This window comes from Ambystoma mexicanum, chromosome 7q (assembly GCF_040938575.1).
Source record: "Ambystoma mexicanum isolate Mex_15411 chromosome 7q, UKY_AmexF1_1, whole genome shotgun sequence".
Taxonomy (NCBI): domain Eukaryota; kingdom Metazoa; phylum Chordata; class Amphibia; order Caudata; family Ambystomatidae; genus Ambystoma; species Ambystoma mexicanum.
In genome coordinates, this window is record NC_090941.1 from 998490304 (window position 1) to 998511006 (window position 20703).

A 20703-nucleotide genomic window follows, 5' to 3' on the forward strand; every position below is an offset into this window, starting at 1 on the left:
GTATTGTGGAGTTTCACTTCTATGTTGATCAGCATTTTTCTTATATTTCTCGTTTGCTTGTTTCAAATGTTCTGTTGCCTCTTTAAAGGCTTGTGTAATAGTAGAATGCAAATGACTAACTGCAGGCATTTCTAAATGCTGAGGCGAATCTAGTTCTGAGGTTCGAGGGTGATGTCCATATATAGTATAAAAGGGGCTTTGTCCGGTTCCTGAATGTACAGAGTTATTGTATGCATACTCGGAAATTCATAAAATATCTTTCCAATTACTTTCGGTCTGGTGTAGCATGCAACGTAGGTACTGTTTAAGGGTCTGGTTGGTCCTCTCCGTCTGACCATCGGTCTGGGGATGGTGACTGGTTGATAACCTCACGTCGATTTGTGCCAGTTGACATTTATTCCAAAAATGTGAAATGAATTGACTACCTCGGTCAGAGACCAATACGGAAGGAAATCCGTGTATTCGAACAATGTTTTCGAGAAACTCCTTGGCCAGAATTGAAGCAGAAGGTAATCCCTTTAGAGGAATAAAGTGAGCCATCTTGGAAAAAAGATCCACAATAACTAGAATGGTGTTAAATCCATTACATGGCGGTAGATCTGTAATAAAGTCTAACGATAAAGTGTGCCATGGTGTAGGTGGAATATCCAAAGGTTGTAAGAGGCCAGCTGGTTTTTTCTTCTGACTTTTGTTTTGGGCGCAAATGCCACAAGACATTACAAATGACTTTACGTCTTTTCGCCAGGTGGGCCACCAGAATTGTCTCTTAATTTTTGCTTCAGTTTTTGCGATACCTGGGTGTCCTTCCATCAGGGTGTCATGATAATTGGAGATGACTAGTTCTTGTAGTTCCTTGTGTGGTAGAAATAGTCGCTCTTGATAATAAGGTAGGTCATTGATGCCTGAGTAGTCGGGGCCTTTCTTCACCCAGTCCTGCAGGGCTGTTGGATCGAAGAGTTGTTGGATCTTTACTTGAATATCCTCTAGTGTCTGTAAAGTTCCAAGAGTTCCAAGAATTCTTTGTTCTGAAATTATAGGCACCGGTTCCGGGTTTGCATATGCTTCAACCATCCCTATTCGGGATAAGGCATCTGCCTTGCCATTTTTACAACCTGGTCGATAAGTGATCACGAAATCGAACTCGGCAAAGAACAATGGCCATCGAAGTTGACGCGACGATTGGGCCTTGGCTGTTTTTAAATACTGCAAGTTCCGGTGATCGGTGATTACCGTAATGGTATGCCTGGCACCGAGAAGATAATGCCGCCAAGCTTTGAAGGCGGATTTGATGGCTAATAATTCTTTATCGGTAACCGCATAGTTTAACTCGGGTGCCGAGAACTTTCTGGACCAAAATGCTACTGGGTGAAGTTGACCGGTTTCAGGATCCTTCTGGGACAGGACAGCTCCCATGGCTTAACTGGATACATCAGTTTCAACTATGTATGGAAGTTCGGGGCGTGGATGCTTTAAGACAGGTGCAGACGTGAATTTCGCTTTCAGCTCTTGGAAGGCTTTTTCAGCTTCTTCTGTCCACAAGAAGCGTTTGTTTTTTCGCAAAAGTGCTGTGATAGGGTATATAACATGTGAGAAATCCGGAATGAATCTGCGGTAGAAATGAGCAAATCCGAGCATGCTTTGTACCCCTTTAACTGAACTGGGTGATGGCCACTTGAGGATTGCGTCCACCTTTCGAGAGTCCATTCGGACTCCTTTTGGAGTCAGGATAAATCCAAGGAATTCAACTTCTGTAGCATGAAAAACACATTTTTCCGTTTTTGCATATAACTTGGGCTGGCGTAGTTTCTCAAGGACTGCACGAACGTGCTTCACATGGTCTGATTCTGAAGAGGAGTACACTAGAATATCGTCTATGTATACAACAACACAGACGTCAATGAGTTCACGAAGGACATTGTTCATAAAATACTGGAAGGCTGCTGGTGCATTGCACAACCTGAAGGGCATCACCTGGTATTCGAATAACCCATACTTAGTGCGAAAAGCAGTCTTCCATTCGTCACCTTTCTTTACACGTACCAGATGATATGCCCCTCGGAGATCGAATTTAGTGTAGATGCAAGCGTCCTTTACTTGGTCTAGTAATTCGGGGATCAGAGGTAATGGGTATCGGTTCTTAACCGTGATCTGATTTAATGCGCGGTAGTCTATGCAGGTTCTGAGGTCACCTTCCTTTTTAGGCACGAAAAACAAAGCTGAAGATGCAGAGGACTTGGATGGACGAATGAAGCCATTAACAAGGTATTGGTCCAAGTATTGTCGTAGGTGAAGGTTTTCGGGTTCCATAAGGGCGTAGATCCTACTACATGGAGGTTGTGCACCGGGTATGAGATCGATTTGACAATCGTATGATCTGTGAGGTGGTAGGGTGTTTGCCTGTTCCTTTTGGAAAACATCCTGGAATTCTTGATATTCCTGAGGTAACTGCACGACTGGAGTAGCGACTGTGGCCAGGCCTTGGTTCAAGGGTTTTTTTGGGTAACAAGTATGTGCACAATCCGGGAAGGTTATTCTCTTCTCTCGTCAATCAATAAAAGGATTATGTGTTTCCAACCAAGGTATCCCCAGTATTATTTGGAACTGCGGGGCTTTGATTAAATCAAACACAATAGTCTCTCGATGCCCATCCTGACCCAATAGTGTCATCTCTGTGGTGGAATGAGTTACAGGCCCAGAGGCAATTTCAGTTCCATTGACTGTGGTGATGACATCCGAAGTGGTCTTTTTGCAGAGAGATGGATTCATCCTAGAAGCCAACTCGTGGTCCACACAGTTTCCTATGGCCCCGCTATCAATGTATGCCCTCACTGCGTGCATACGTGATGGCTGCCTTGGATCTATAAGGACCATTGGTATGATGAAGTGCGAAGTCTGAGTATCCTTCTTCAAGCTCGGCAAGCCGACCTCTACGCTTGTCGGGCGTGGTCGTTTCCCGAATCAGGCTCTGTTTGATTTTTATCAGCAACTCCGACTACTTTTTTAGATGTTTTTAAAGGGCAATCCTGTAGAAAATGTCCTGAGGCCCCACAGTACAGACACAATTGCATCTGCCGTCTTCTTTCTCTTTCCTTTTGAGTTAAGGGTCCCTTGACCCACCGATCTGCATCGGTTCTGATACATCTGTTCCTTTGAGGGTAACATTGGGTTTAACCAATACCCGATTCTCGAACTTAGCTCGATCAGCCTTTCTATTCTGAAGTCGGTGGTCTAACTGGACCACTAAGTCTGTATATTCTGCACAATCCTGAGGTGGGTTCACAACTTGGGCCAAAACGTCTTTGAGTTCACCCCGAAGTCCACGATGAAATAATGTAATTCGTTTTACCTCTGGCCATCTGGTTTCCACCACTAACCTATTGAAAATGGCGATATAGATTAGTAGATCCTGGTTACCTTGTCGTAATGATAAAAGTTTGTTACCCAGGGCCTGTCCCTGTGAATGTCTGGCAAATAGTCTTTCCATGCTCAATTGAAAACCTTGAAAATCCCGAAGAAGAGGGTCATCCTGGTTAACTAATGGAATTGACCAATCCACTGCGCTGCCACTAAGATATGATAGTACAAAGGCTACTTTGGTTTGGTCGTTCGGAAAAGCTCCAGGTCTGCATAAAAAGTGCAAGCGGCATTGGTTCATAAACACGGCAAACTTTTTTGGGTCCCCAGCAAAACGTTCGGGTGGAGCTAAAGGAATGCTCCCTGGTAGAACCACTTGCACAGGATTGCTCGATGAAACAGGAGTTGGATTCCCCCTGAGTCCAGGTAATGGTGTTTGCCCAGCTTGGTTTTGCAGTAATTGTCTAGCAAGATCATCAGTGCGCTCCTTTGACACAATCAGTTCTCTCCTCAAGGGGATTAGTCTCTTGGCGCGATGAGTGCACTTCTGCCCTAAGTTCCCCTAACAATAGGGCTAGTTGGTCGGTTTTTGAGGTTTCCATAACGCCCGGGTGGGGATTTGTAGATAGGCTTCGCGTTCTGTTACGCTCACCTGGCTCCCACAGGGGCATCGGTCGGACCCGGACAGCTGCGGTCTCCAACCACGTGATGCGTAGTGCAGCAATGACTGACTGTATCTGCCCTCCTAATCTTGTCTGCTTAACCCATAGAAATATTCTCCTGCAAGTGGAGAGATGGATTTAGCCACTTGTGGATTCAAGTGATGGCACCCCCACAGTCCTCCCCAACTAATCACCTCCGAAATGCCCTCACAGCAATCTCACCTTATATTCTTGAAAGATGAGCTCTCCATCCTGCGTGGATTTGCAGGGGCGTGTCGATTCCAGTTACTTCACTGGTTTGAAGGCTCAGGAGAGTTCCGGAGAGTATTGACTCTGAGGTTCCTGGTGAGGACCATTAAGTATTAAGTTCATAGAGTTCAATATGTCCGATGTTCACTCTTGTTCCCCCTTCCTTTCTTGTCTTGCAGCTGGCTCGTGAAAAGATGCTCTTGTGGCAGCTGGTGGCGCTCAGGTTAGAGTCTGTATTACCCGGCGCTGTCCGGTAAATGTTGCACGAGGAAAACGTGTTGTTTTGTCTCTCTTTACAGATGCGGCACGTGAAAATATGGAGAGTCACAAAAGGATGCCTCTGGTGGCAAATCAGGTAAGTCTATGGTGGTAAGAATTATATTTGTTGGTTCCCTCGGCTCACCTTGTGGTTTTCTTTTGTCTCCTAGGTCCCGAAGTTCGGCGAAGAAATGATGGAGGCAACGCCGACCCGAAGGATGCTGTGAAGACGGGTGAGTATGGCGCTGCGCTGCAGCTGGAGGTGCGGCGCGTGCAGAAATGATGTTCTTTACAGGTCCGGAGACAAGATGGATCCAGAATCAGGTGTGGAATAGAAATAAGTTCATTTTCTAACCTTGTCCCTTTCTTTCCTCTTTGTTTTAGGAGCTCTGGATTCGAGGCAGGCGTGGCAGAAGACTGGATGCAGGCTGCAGGCACGGTGAGTGTTACGCAGCTGGATGCAGAATAACGTGAAGCGTGTGTTGCTGGTCGGGTGTGGTTTAAATAGCCTCAAAAGTAGTCCCAGGTAAGAAGTTTCTAGAACCACACCCGAGTAAAAAATATTCCCTGTAGAAAAATAGTCCCTTTCAAGCTTCATGTTGGATTGGAGTCATTTGCAGCATGGTCTGCCTGAGGTAAGTAATGACTATGAGCCTGGCGCCTTAGGTGCCAGGACTGATTCCTACTATGAGCCTGGCCCCTAAGGCGCCAGGACTGAACCCAGATAGCCCCTAGCCGGGGCTGCTGAGGTTTTACTAAATGTCTAGATGCCTGCTCCCGGGGCTGATGGGCTTGGTCCGGATGCCTGGGGGGTAGGCATCATGACAGCCGGGGACCCAAACCAATCATTCTTGCAACTCTGAGGCTCAAAAGAACTGGAATTCTTAAACATGTTGTTATAATTTGAATACCAGGTGTTGAGAAAATGTATTTGCAGTCAAAATTAGATTTGAATCCAATGACTATATGTGTTATGCGTTTTTGATTATTAAATAAGGTAAAATGCAAGGTCTGTTGCAGATGAATGTAAAGTATCACTGTATTCTTGCATTTTGAGATTCAAAGTGCCCTGCCTGAGTCTGGTGATTGAAGAGGGAGTTGAAACTGCTTAAAAAGGAATATAGAATATCTTTGAATATTAAACTTATCAGGCCTAAATCAGATCAGGAATTCACAATATTAAAACATGAAGAGCGCATACATAAACCTTGGTGGCCATTTCAAACCTGTTCCAAATATTATACAAATAAACCCTCTTCCAGCTGCCAGTAATGGATTTGGACTGGGAATGTCAAAGGGCCTGTCATCATTTATCAAGCTCCAGGCATCCAATAAAATCTGCATTAACAAGAAGTCAAGGAAAGGTTATAGAACTCCATGCACAGCAAAGGTCTTCTGCTCTGAACATATTGATATTATGCAAAAGGAGTGTGTAGGTGATGCAGTGCCACTGGCAAGTAACTTTCAGCATTTACACACTAGTAACATGGATAGATTGCAACATGAGGGAAATCTTAAATCAAATCTTTAATCATTAAAATAATTGCTGCGCCGCAACGCAATTTCAGATTGACAGGACATTGTCCAGGAGTAACATCTACCAAATTATGTAAAAGAAATATGTATACTGTGCCACGTTTTGAATAGTACTACTCAAAATATTATTAGTGGCTTAAACTGGTCTAGAGTTATCTTTGGTCCTAATGTTTTTGCAAAATACTACTGTCATCAGTGATATTTTACATTAATGTAGCTGGTGGAGGCTGTAGTCATACATTAGGTGCTTGTACAACAAAGTATGCATGCTGAGGGAATTATTTATATTTAATGTAAATTGTACGAAGTGCAAACCCCTGCAATCCCTTATCCCTGAATGTGCAAACAGATTCATGTGTAATGTGGAAGGGATTTTTTTTTATTAACATTGTACATGTTACTGGGGAATAATATACCTCCATCCCAAAAACACATTCAGGCAGAAAACGACATGCAGACATGGTAAAAGGCGTGCATGCATCCATACATTAACCGCTGCTCACGCAAATAGATTGAGAACAGTACACACACACACACGCATATGAATTTAAAGATGTATACTTAACTCTATTCAAAGTCAAGTCACACGCACATATTTCACTAATTTTTAGTGAAAGTCGCACACATATTCTGAGAAAGTTGTACTCATGAATTTTGAGAACACAATATAAATGTGGGTGCAGAATAGAATAAATAGATCCCGGAGAGTAGTACTTCAAATTCAAACCTACAAGAGACAAATGCAAGCTGGCCATTATCTACAGTTAATGGCTTAAACATAGACTATATAATCACTACCTCACACCTGTATAGGGGAGTCAAATTAAATGTCCATGTAAAAAATTATATTTGTTCAAATAACTTTCTCTTATAACATACTTGTCTTGATACTGGAGAAAATCAAATTGAATGTTTAAATACTTTTGCATCATGTTGGAATGTTATCATTGATGAAGCTGGTGTTCGGACTGGAGGAAATGTAGAACAGAAATGTTGAAGTGCCTGGTATCTTTTAGAATATAATACACCTAAAGGTAGTGTGAGGGGTCAGAAATGAAAGCTAGACACAAAGTTGTTATGTTTTTAGTTAAAGACTTTAATTAACATAAATGGGTTGGGGAAAATGCTTCCCTGATCCTGCTCCAAGCGGAATTTCCCTACCCAAAACCAAAAACTAAGTATCTGTCTGTGTCAGGATATTGGAAAACAAAATCCTCCTTGTGTCCAAATGTCCTATCCTGAACCTTACACTACAAACAAAATAATAAAGTAAGAAGGGAAATGTCTTTGACCTGAAGTTTGCAAAAAGTGTTCATAAAAGAAAATTGAACAGCTCCAATATAAAAATGTTCTCCAAGGTAACAGAACTTTGGTTCCAGAGAGTGGTTCCCTTCCCCTGGATTCTTCAAAGGTATGGCAAAGTTTTTTGGTCTAACAGTTCTTTGTGTCTATCTTGGCCCACAGTAATCCAGTTAGGTACAAAGCTGCTTAGCCTTGTAATTTCTTCTTCAGAAAGTACCTTCTTTACCCGAAATTCATCAAGAGTAACGCACCTTGGTTCCAGTGGTTTACTTCCTTTCCCTGGATTTGTCTCCAACATCAATGACTCTTGGTCTTACAGTTCTTTGATCACTAAACACGGTTCTTTCTCAGGACCTCCTATACATTTTACCACTGCCTGGTATTCTCCCCTGCCAGGACTCTTTATGAATATTTCTTTGCCTGGTATACTCCCCTGCCAGGACTTCTTATGCAATTCCAACTGCCTGCTACACTCTCCTGCCAGGACTTCTCATGTACTTGTAGCTGCCTAGTTTACTCGCCTGCCAGGACGTCTTACTTCCATACATCTATAACAGTTTCTCTTTACATCCAAAATTGCATATATCTTCCTTGGCTCTCTATATTTAGTAGTTTCAATGTTCGCTTTAAGTTTTCCCCATACCTGTATTCCATGCACTTATATATTGTTGGGGGTCGTTTTTACTCCGCCTTTTTGACTCACAAACAATCTTCTTATTGTTTTTGTCTCTGCAGCTTTACAATGTTCAAACTGTGTTTGGCGCAATCGCAAACACGCCTCGGGGTCCCCACTTTGCTTGGGCTGACTCACCAGTTCTGTGTGGTGTCTTTGGTCCTGTTCGCGCTTATGCGGAGTAGCTTTGCTGCCTGCTTTCCTTCAGGTCCCGGCAAGGATAACGTTGCTTCCTCCAGCTGCCGAATGCCCAGGAATCTTCTCCTAGTTCCTGGCATTTCTGCGGCACGTCCTGCTTGCGCAATGTTACTTTCCCTCTCTGCTGGCGAGACCCTTGGCTCTACCAGACCCGACTCGTGCCTCCAGCTTCCACACGCCTCCGAGGGAGATGTAACATCTTCTCCTGAACAGCAGCTCTGAATAGTTTGGTTTCCATTTTTAAATGGCCCGTGTACCGTTGCTTTCTGAAAACAACTTGCACGTTCATTGAGCTTGAGGCTCCTTCTACTCTGTATCATTTCCTTCACCTCCTCCTCCCAGTGCTTAGGTGGTTGTGGGATTTGGAGTCCATCAATGTCAACTGATGCATAGTATTTGGAAAATCTCTCTCAATGGTTCCATATGAAAAAACAGTTCAAAATGAAGGAAAATCAGAACTGAAAAAGGATATTCTTCGAGCTGTTACTTTTTAGACCACGGACAGGAGTTTGACCTAAAGAGTGTTGTGGAAAGGTTTCTCTATTTTCCCTAAAAGGGGGAACAGATGCATGGCAATAGGCGATTAGGGTATTGGGTATCAGGGGGTCTTTTCCATGGGCAGATGGGGGATGCCATGTCTCATCCAATGAAGCCATGACATCTCCCCGGTGGTTGTCTACTCCCATGTTATCCTCCCTCATATAGCCACCGCCAGGGTCAGGATCAGTTAGTGGTGCTGTCCCCTGGCCACATGGGATGGGGTCACCACTGGGGAATCCGTGATGACTCCATTGGATTCATCACCGTCGACTGTTAAACTGAATGCTTGTATGGATTGATAATAGTGAGATTTATATAGGCAGGTCATTCGGTTTATTATTGGTTTTGCTATAGTATTGTGTTGATCTCCATGATGTAAAGCTAGATACCAACTAAGTTGAAGTCACATTCTTTTAAATACATTTCAATGTCTGAATACCATACTATCTATTCCTTGATCAGAATTGTGGTGTGGGATTGTATAAATGGGGGTATGAGACCGCTATACCACACCTTTGTGAGCAAAGTGTTTAAATGCACGAAAACAAAAAATATTCCTAGAAGGGCACAGGTATATATTGTGCTTTTGGCATAGAGCTTTCTGAAAAAGGGGTCTGATTAGCAGACCACTCTTTCTGAGGTGGAATTACTGGCATAATTTTATTATTTAATTAAAAAAAGTAATGGCTTCTACAACCTTGCTAGATGGCGCTTCCTCGCAGTGTGCATGTGTGTGAGTGGAGCGTGTATGCCTAGTGTGTGTGCAGGGTGGGGGGTGGGGAGCCAGTGAATGCCACAGAGCCAAGAATGTGAAGAGGCACAATTGTAATGGAAGTGCTGGCAGAGAGGGGCAATGCTGTTGCATATTGGTGCAGCTAGCATGGACATGTTTTTTTGAAATGGCATTACTGGCCTTAGACACGTACACTTTTAGAATATTGGTATATTTTGTGAGCAAAGGCATCAATACAATGCATTGGGAAATGCTCATGTGTACTGGTAGTCCTCAGACATCTCATGGATTTTTTCATGTGTTACCCACCACCACAAACCTGATTGTGTAAATTGTATGTCATGGAACCCAATTTTTTCTCAATAAAACAAAAAAAACAATCCGCTGTCAGTGACATGGCCCATAAACCCCGTTGGCTCTCCTTTGCATCAACGTGTCTTCTCTTTTTTTCAGTTTAATCTGCTGCTACTGTTTTTGGTTGTTCATTTGTTACTTGAACCGTTTATGTGATATTTATAAAAAAGAAAACGCTGCATGAATTTTTAAAAAAACGAATTAATGTAGAATGTAGTTAGTCATGAAATCGAAAACACTTGCACGTCTCTTTAAACACGCATGATATAGAAACGCACACTGCTGTGTACACAAACTCGCACGGTTGACCGCCAGGTGTCTCTATCGCCCACTCTCATGTGTGAATGTGAGCAGTTCTAAAAACAAACAGGCGCTTGCAGTGCACCAGACGTGAGGCGGTGCTGTTTGGAAGAGCCTGTTGTTCCATTGCGTTTTAAAACTGGCATCTTCCAATATCACACCTCACTTCCTGCAATCCATCTCAGTGAGGACACTGGCAATAGCAGTGCCCACCAAGGTCGCGATGACGGACGTGCACGTCAAATGCCACCGTCTCCCAGCGATGCTGCTTAAGTTTATTTATTTTTAGATGCATCACCTGCAAAGCACAGCGTTTGGCAATGTCTTTCAGCGAGACGTGCTCTAACCTCACCTCACTCCACCCACTTTACTGAAGCGTCCCTCATGGGAAGTCCGTGTGATGTCTGCAGCGCGGCAGGGGACGCACGCCCGTGCCCTTTTCTTGAAGAACGTACATCTTGTCACCCCATGTTTTTTAGACAATTACGAAAAGGTCACTCGTGGGAAGATTTAAAGCTTTACATGTTGTTTTTCGGTCAAGGTTAAACTTCCGTGCTATATGATCTAATTCGAAATGTTACATTTTCAATAAATACAATGATTATTTATGTTAGGGTGGTACGCGCGAAGTACAGCCAAGTACTGTTTGCTCCACTGACTGCATTGAATTTTGCCGGATTCTGGTTGGAATGCGGAGTTATTCTGCTTTGCTTTTACTCTAACGGACTGTGGAACATCTTGGGTGCTTGCACTTCGATTTCGCCCTGAGGACGTCTTTCTCTGCAACTCCCGGCTTGCCTGACCTCAGAGGGAAAGGGGGTGACTGTGTGCTTCCCTACCTATGCTTCCTGCTGTTCGTTTATAAATGGAAAAATCGCAAGTGCCTTTTGATTACAACCTTTCTTTGTTTTTACTTTAAAGGATAGTTCCGGGACTTTTTTTTTATTGTCCCTACCGGTCGGCCATGTGTTTGTAAGCATAAATCGGTAGATCGTAGGAAACTTTCCTATGGACCTTACCCGACTTTTCCCCCATTATCGCACTCGAAATCAGCCTCCATTTTGTGATAATCCTATCATTCCGCCGCATCGACCTGGCTCACCTGCCTTTGCGGCACTAAATCAAATCCCCCGCCCCTGAAACAGACTTTATCAAAACATTCATATTCCCCGCCTCTATCCGTGACGTGACTGAGCTGCGTAGGCAAACGCGCCCAGGCGTCTTCTACGCGACTCCACACAGACCCCGGAAATCAACACAGATCAGCTCACAATACAGCGCACCACAATTCGGAATATGAAACTGTACTTTGAAATCAAACCGCAAGATTGTAAATGTGGTAAAGTACATTTATTTGACATCAAATGTTTAGAGAATATTCAGCGATTTGCATTTTTATTTGCTCATGTTCCAAAAAGTTCGTATTGAGGAACGCGATGGTCCTTTGCTGTACACAGGGTCTTAGAGCATCTCACAATACAGCACCACAATTCGGAATGTGAAACCGTGGTTTAAAAGCAAACGGCAAGATTGTACATTTGGCAAAGTACGTTTATTGGACATCAAATGTTTAGAGAATATTCAGCGATTTGCATTTTTCTTTGCTCTCGATCCAAATTAGTTCGTCTTGAGGGAAGCGATGTTCGTGTGCAGTACACAGGGTGTTGGTTTACGATAAAAATAAGCTCTTCGGTCGCACTGATAATCGCATGGCTGTTCCAACAACGAGGCACTAGGCCACCACAACGGTAGGTATGTTGCATCTAACCGTTAGTACCGCGTAAGGGCATACTTGTACTTGGCGATCGTCCCATAAAATGGTCAGGGTGGTAACGTTGTTCACGCGGAGAAGCAACTGGCGGCTGTAGAAGCCGTCCGCCGGTGTCTGGTACTCGTGACACAGACAGTAGTGAATGATGTACCTAAAAACATAAAAAATGAAATTAGTCTCACCATCAGATCCTTATTAAAATCATAGCGAGGACAGCGCTACTGGGTGTACACAAGTGTTTAAAGGCGTGGCGAGGCAGGGAGGGGGGGGGAGTGGAGTACAAGGTAAGTAGCATAAAATAATAAATAAATAGGGCCAGCTGGTGGCAAGTGCAAGGTAAGTGCAGAACAAGTGCTGGGAAGGGGGGGCTGTAGGATACTGAGACAGTCCCCCAGTGCAGGGGTTGACAGGGAGGCAGTGCAGGTGGAGAGTGGAAGGGCCCAGGACCGAGGTCGCAGACAGTGGACCAGTTGTAGCAGGGGAGAGGGAGAGAGAAAGCAGAAGCAAAGAGGAAGGTTTTGAGGTGCTTCAGTAAAAGCAGATGTTTCTCCTCAAGATAGTGCGCGGTAGAAAACAATATGCCACATAGAACGAACAAGTACAACTGAACCCGTCTTTAAAGCCACTGTATAGTAATGAAATTGCGGTATAAACTCATCAAAAGTTACTTACATTATATTTGCATTTTCCATTGTGTCTCTGTGTAGGGCAGACCCGAAACACCACTCCTTCTTTGCCGACGTTACTTCTTCTAATGAACGTGGCTCATCGTTTCGTTTCTGAAATTTTATTCATTATCTTTTCTTAGTCTTTCAGGATGGTCCCGGCCTGTCAAGGTCAAATCACAATAGAACCTTATATTGGGTCGTGGGCCGTTCCGCCACCCGAGCAAAACATCAAAGCAGCTGACCTTCACTTTGAGCGAGCACACATTTCTAGTTAGCTGCAGTTAGTGTAAGGGCATCTTGTCTGCGTGCCTTTTTTTTTATTGTCCCTATGGGTCGGCCATGTGTTTGTAATACGGAAACATTCTATAATTTTTGTAAAAATGATTTATATTACTGTTTGGTTTAATTGCAATGGGCCTGCAACATGAGGAGACTCGAGAGAACAGACAATCAAATTACAATCATTTAAACCGTGATGTGTATTTCTCAATGAGCTCTGCTTTAGGTGGACATGGAACAGAGGCAATGTTGGGTGGCAATGCAGTTGTCCCCTGCATAGGTTCGTTCACCACTCCATGTATGTGCCTATCGAGGACATCTACGATAAGTCTCTCAATAAACTCATATTGCATATCCTCAAACACTGGTTTGATCACCCATTGTTTACTTCTTTTAGTGAAGGCCTTATTGTAGCGAAGCGTCCCTAAAGTTCCGGTCGTCCTACTTTGTTGACGGCCAACATTATGGTTATGTGCCAAGACCGCTAGAAGAGTCCGATTTATCATGCCTTCCATGCCAAAATGCAATCTTTTGGGCCTGTACTTTAGGCACATATTGTGGAACACCTCCAAATCTCCTGTGTGGCAGAATTCCGTGAGTCCCCTCAAATCTCTTGTTATAGTTTTATCAAATACAATCTTTTCAATGGCCTTGTGAGTGGGTGATGAAGGAATCAACCACTTCTTCTTCCGTGCCTCCTCTGTGGACAAATGGCCATGTTCACATTTGTGGAAATTCTCATTTGTCGACCATCGATGTACGTTGCTACAGTGCAACATTACTGACCGCCATTTTTCCAGTAGAATTTCCAACGACCCTTCACATGTTTTTGAGCTCCACCAAAGATGGTTGCTGATTGACTTGGACCACTGTGAAATACCTTGCATATCTTTTTTTTTTCCTGCAGCCGACAATTTTTTATTGATTGTTTTTGCAAGATGCCATACGTCAAATTGGTGATTTATATTTTTGTACTCTTCTCTCATTGTCTTGGCAATTGAAACGTGTCTGTCCGTGGCTATCAGGTCGATCACCATTCCCCGCGATTGTAGTTCTTGCAATGATGCTACAAAGCCAACTTTCTCCATGGCCACTGAGGATGTACTTTGTGACACCTGCACGACCACCGAACTCACAATTTTCTTACTTTCCATGTCCTGAAAGTGGTAGGTGCAGTACTTGGCTGAAAATCCTGGGCTGTCGCACTGTCCATCACCGGCTAGCCTGAAGCGTTTGCCCGCGAATGTACTTTCCATTGACATTTTTTCCATTCTCCAAGCTTCGCTGATGGCTGGAAATAGATAATCGGTTTGGTATTTGTAGAACTGACTTTTCGCAATGAAATGGATTCCCACAAACTGAAAGAAATACTGTAACTTTTTAAAACTTGAACCACTAAAAAGTGCGGCCGCTGCACAAAGTAGATTGCCTGCTGGCAGTTGCCCCAGCATGGGTTGTGCAGACCATGCGAACGGATGATATTGTGTACAGGTGGCATGTATTTTAAGGTTAGTGCCTCGAATTGCACGAGTCACATTAATCAATGGCTCCCCACATACTTCCCCACCAACCCAATGCCCACATTTCATCATCATAATAATATCCATCAAACAGCTATCGAATACAATGAATTTGGCCTCTTTCCTTATACTGTCACTCTGCATCCCAGCTGGTTCGGCCTGTAACGTTGAGGACATGTCACTCGCATGAAAGGTACAATCTCTGATATCGTCTTCCGCTATGCTGAGTGATATTGATGGTGTTTCATTGTCGTCCACTTCATTCTCTTCCATTGCAACATCTGTTCCTTGTCCGGAGATGGGAGAAAAAAACAATGTCTTCAACTTTCGCGCGCTCTTATTTTTTGCGGGTGTGGATTCTGTGAATTGATCTCCGACTGCATCCAAACTACCAGGAGGACATTCACTATCAATGGCTGGTGGTGGTATAGCTCCGTTGTCAATCACTTCATATTCTTCCCATTGGCACGATGCATCTCCAGTCTCAAGTCCCTGCCAAAAGGTTTGACAAGCAACATCTCTCGTTCGCTTCACTGTCTGTGTAGATCTAGTTCTTACACCCACTCGCAACTAGAGGACAGATTAGAAAAGGGATGTTCAGTTTAAACACAACTTACAGTATTGAACTATTGACAGTGAAAGACAACATAATATAGTGAACAGGACACTAACCTTCTTTTGCTTTCTTTTCTTTGAAACTTTCTTTCCTCGAACTTCAACATCTGGACGCTTTTGCTCCGACTCGTGTGTGCATGTCTCCACTTCCTCTCGCGCTGCAACGACTATATTTTCATGATAAGCACATCCATCACTCACTGAGGCTCCATCGACTCCCTGAAACATAGAACTTTCATTAGTATGTATAATAATATTGAAAACACAAAATGTACTTGGGGACCAATACCCATACGTACATCTCAATAGCAAAACACGAATGAACGCATTGTGTAGAACATTCAAACGACAATAGTTCACGCATTGTTGATCTAGTTAGATTGAACTGTCAAGATCCATACCTCGGGCTCCGCATAGACTTCCATTGATGATATTATTGAAGATGACGCTTCAGCAACTCCCTGAAACACAGTAATTGCATTAGTATGGTTTTCTATTTTGTTTAAAAGAACATAAACTTTCTGCAGGCGTCAACGGCTCATCTAAATAGACCTGCACAAATGATCAGTTGTCTAAAATAAATAATGGATATCTAAATATTATTCGATTTGCTCCATCGTTGGAAGTGTCACCACCCAGAGATCTGCATCAACTACTAGGGGTGATGTTCTTGTTGAAGAAGCTCCGTCAGCTCCCTGAAACATAGTACTTGCGTTAATAAAGAAGGAAGTATAGCGGATGTAATCACGTCATTTGATCTCGCATGATTGATCTGTCAGTATCCATACCTCGAAATGCATAAGAACATCAAGGGACGCTGTAACTGCGGTGCACACTTCTGCAAGCTGTTGCGCCGACCCGTAACTGCATGCTCCCCCTTCTTCTTGGACTAATGCTCCATCGACTCCCTGAAACATAGGACTTTCATTAGTAATGAACACAATATTGAAAAAAGAAGACACATAGGAGGGCGACGACAGAAGGACATACCAATGGCTAAAAACGAAAGAAACATTGTGTGTAACAATCACGCTACAAGAATGCAAGATCTGATGATCTCCATCGATGGAACTGTCCGGAAACGTACCTCGAGCATCTGAGTGACATCTACGGTTGTCGTCAATGTGTTGGACTCCTCAGCATCTCCCTGAAAGACAGTACTTGCATTATTTTGGATAACAATAATTATAACTGAAAACAAAGACTAGAGGACGAGTACTGTGGTGTACCATTAGGTAAAATAATTACACGATCAATTAAAACTATTGATTTACATGCCTAAAACAAGTCAGTGTCAGAATAGCTAAGTAAGATTACCCGATAGGCGCTTGAAGTGGCTGATGACTGCAATAACGACACGGATGGAGAATCTTCCGCCTTCATATTGAGTGGATACATAAATGGGGAAATTATTGTTAGCTAATGCTACACACTACCGCAAGGCCGAGAGACAAATACGTAAACTTGACTCACCAGTGGAGGGATGTGGACGAATAGAGTGGGAATAGCGGTTGAGAGAAATTTTCGCCTCGCTCGCGGTGTTTTCTTCTTTATTAGCAATGATGTGGAGTACATGTCTGGGCTAAAGTGCCTGCTGCAGATGCGGTATCGATCACCCCTCTTGTCCGCAAAGACTTCAAGGACTCTACTTTCTAGCTCAGAGGCTGGATATCCGCAATATCGGACCCATTCTCTTATCTGATCTATTGTCTTAGGGAAAACATGCATTATAGTATCTTCAGATTTGTTATGGGTCTTCGAAGGGCAACCGCCAATGGAACAGGCAGGCATTATGGAAAGTTCTGAAAAGTAAAGATCAACAATTCTCTATGAATACCAATGTGTTAAAACATTAAATGACACATAAAAGGTTCAATGCAAGGTCCGTTTTGGTTCTTGGAACTATACACGTTATTCACATGCGGATAAGTATTTCAATAACTTTCAAAAAATAGAAAAAGTAATTTGACTAAACTCAGAACATGTGACTAGTTCCTTGCATGTACTGTCGTGAACGAAAAGAAAACATGGATGCAATTTGATGACTACTAGCAAATAGATATAAATTAAAAAATTGGACGCAAAATGATTATGGTACATGGACTTACCTTGACGAACAAACAGTTAGATGCAGGGATCAGAGTAGTTTCTTGTCGTAGAACAGGGAGCAGTTCACAGGTTGCAAACTGACGAGTTTGCTCAAAGTGGTCACGGAAGTTCACAGAGACGAAGAGCAGATAACCAGCACCTTCACGGGTTGACTAGCAAAGCGCAAAGAAGTTCTCATTAGAAATATGAAGTGGGTTATAAAGAATTCGAAACAGGGGTGTGTTTGTGAATGAATGACGTGTATATGTCGTGGCATTATGCGGTCTGCAGGGGGCCGTCCAGCGTGAGGGGGGATGCTTGGCAGGAGACACAGGGTCTGGAGGTAGACATGGGAACAACAAACCCATGCTCTATAGACCACTTTGAAGTGTACATGGTCTTTGGCACCTCTTGGCCTTTATCGCTCCCTGACAGCTCCACTTGCCAGCAGCGCAAGTACCCCGGTGCGAACTGCCTTTGATAGGGCGGGGGGTGGATCGGGGCGGTGGTCGTGCAGACAAGACACAGGAAGACTCGTGAATGGAGACACACTTATGTGGATTGCAGGGGGCCGTCCAGCGTGAGGGGGGATGCTTGGCAGGAGACACGGGGTCTGGAGGTAGACATGGGAACAACAACCCATGCTCTATAGACCACTTTGAAGTGTACATGGTCTTTGGCACCTCTTGGCCTTTATCGCTCCCTGACAGCTCCACTTGCCAGCACAAGTACCCCGGTGCGAACTGCCTTTGATAGGGCGGGGGGTGGATTGGGGCGGTGGTCGTGCAGACAAGACACAGGAAGACTCGTGAATGGAGACACACTTATGTGGATTGCAGGGGGCCGTCCAGCGTGAGGGGGGATGCTTGGCAGGAGACACGGGGTCTGGAGGTAGACATGGGAACAACAACCCATGCTCTATAGACCACTTTGAAGTGTACATGGTCTTTGGCACCTCTTGGCCTTTATCGCTCCCTGACAGCTCCACTTGCCAGCACAAGTACCCCGGTGCGAACTGCCTTTGATAGGGCGGGGGGGTGGATCGGGGCGGTGGTCGTGCAGACAAGACCCGTTTGCCGCAGGGCCTCACCAAGGAGAGGCCATCTAACTGAATGTAAGAGGATGGCTGCAGGATCTACTACATGGAAGGCAGGGGGGTGAGTTTATAAATACCTCACCCTCCCAGGAGAATATATGGGGGTCATCTCTGTACCCGGTGCCCAAAAAGAGGATTTATTATGATCAACCATATTTATTATTTACCTATAACCATGTTTTGTATCAATAAAATCCAACAGCTTTTTATTGCCAACGCTTGATGCCAACCCACAAAATAATATATGTATGACTGCTGCATATATGGGTTCAACGGTTATGTGGATTGAAGGTGTGCGGCCAGCGTGAGGGAGGATGCTGGCCGGAGACATGTGGTGTGACAAGACAAGGCACTGGAAGGCTATTCAACGGAGACACACTAGATTCATTTAAAAAATCAAAACAACCATTGTTAAAATATATGTTGGGCTTTATTTTAGATTTTAGTTAAACATAAATAATAAACATTACACATTGTAAAGTTGAGGTTGCAGCACATCGAGGGAAAATCCGCGGTATTGTCCACTGTCACTGGGGAAATGTTGTCTAATGGCAAGTACCGCACAGGCAGGTATTACTCTCCGAACGCGGTGTCCGAGCCTCCCGTGAAGCCACCAAGTGAAGCAACGATAGGCCACCAGCCTGTACCACCTGTGAAAAAAAAAGATGCAAACTGTATTAAACTGACCAAACTTTCTTATCAATGTCGATTCAGGTAACACATGTCATTTTTCTTAGAAAAAAATTATATCTAGAAAATGCACTATATGGAACCAATTTACATGCGTTCGAATGATATGTAAATGTAATTTTATATGTGGGAGACGACCATGAAATAGTGGTGGCATCACTGACATCACAAACAGAGTATACTTACTCGTTACTCGGATTACGCGGACGAACAGTGCCACGAAGTTCGTGCATAAGCACCATCATCATCCTCAACACTGTCCGTGAGAGGCAGGCTTCCCTGAACTCTGGCAGCTCGGTGATGCATTGCGGACTTTGCTCGCCTTCCTGCAGACTTTGCTCGCTTTCCGAAATGTAGGCCAAGCACCCGGAATTTTCACGGCAGCAGCAGTTCTCCTCCTCAGTTGGCATTAGCTCGCACCGATTGCACGTGCACCAGGTGGAGACGCCGTCCATGCGACATGGTCCAGGCTCTTCATCCGTTGACTGGTCCTCCCAACTGCCGTCCGAATCCCCATCGTTTTCGCGTGCTTGCCTTTCCAGTAGTTCCTCCTCGGTGTACTCGGGCTCGTACATATACGGCATTATTGTGGCCATTGTGCGGTAAAGATAGTAAAATAATTTACAGAGATGGTACAGGTGTTCACACGGGCTACAAGCGGCGAAGGTAGCTGACCAGAGCACTGAAACGAGTCACAGAATACTCAAAGTAACACAGAGAGAGGAATGGAATCGAAAATCTGCTGCTGTATGTTGTGAAACGGTCTGTTTATACTTATTGGGGAAAGAGGCGTCCTGCCATTTCCATGGCAACACGTCAATAGCTGAGGCGCAGCGATTGTTGACACGAGACGTGCTTGAAATGGGCAGTACGCGTCTGCTGATGTCAGGCTCAGGGGCGGGGGATTTGATTTAGTGCCGCAAAGGCAGGTGAGCCAGGTCGATGCGGCGGAATGATAGGATTATCACAAAATGGAGGCTGATTTCGAGTGCGATAATGGGCGAAAAGTCGGGTAAGGTCCATAGGAAAGTTTCCTACGATCTACCGATTTATGCTTACAAACACATGGCCGACCCGTAGGGACAATAAAAAAAAAGTCCCGGAACTATCCTTTAATGTACTTCCTTGCATGGTGGCCCCGCCCCCTGCCCTGTGACGCCTATCCTGTTCCTTAAATACACATAGCCTAGCGCACTCGCGAAGTACAGCCAACTACTGTGTACTGCTGTTCGCGGTGCGGGGGGTGGCCACTTGTATACATTCTGCTGGCCCCCTTTGGTAGAGGGTCCTAGGGTTGCCTGGACTTTCATGACAGCCTTGAGCTAGTATACTATTGTAACTAGCCATCAGCGGCTGTGGGTGACTGTAATAGCGATCTCCAGCCGCGTAGCCGCGGGGTGCTGGTTGAGACGCTTTTTCACCATTTCTACCTAATTTCCTCCACAGTTTACCCTAAAAGCGTAATAGGTGTTGTCATTTTACTTCTACAGGTACGTGCAGATCACTTTATCTTTCCCCCTTTTTTTTTTTTTTTGATTTCTCCTTGCACCATGTCTAAATCAATAATGTCTTTAAAATCAGCTATGCCAAAAATCGGTGCTGGTCCTTATGACATCTCACCTGTGGAATCTCGAAAGGTCTTCTTTGCAAAGAGACTTAAAGAGAACCAAGAGAAAAAAAAACGATCAATCTCCCTGAATGGTTGACATTCGCTCCTTTTGTCAAACTGATGGTACAAAAAAATCAAAAAGCTCCCCCATTATCCCAAACACCATTCCAAAGTTAAAAGCATTGTGCTCTGTGACAGTTGATGCACC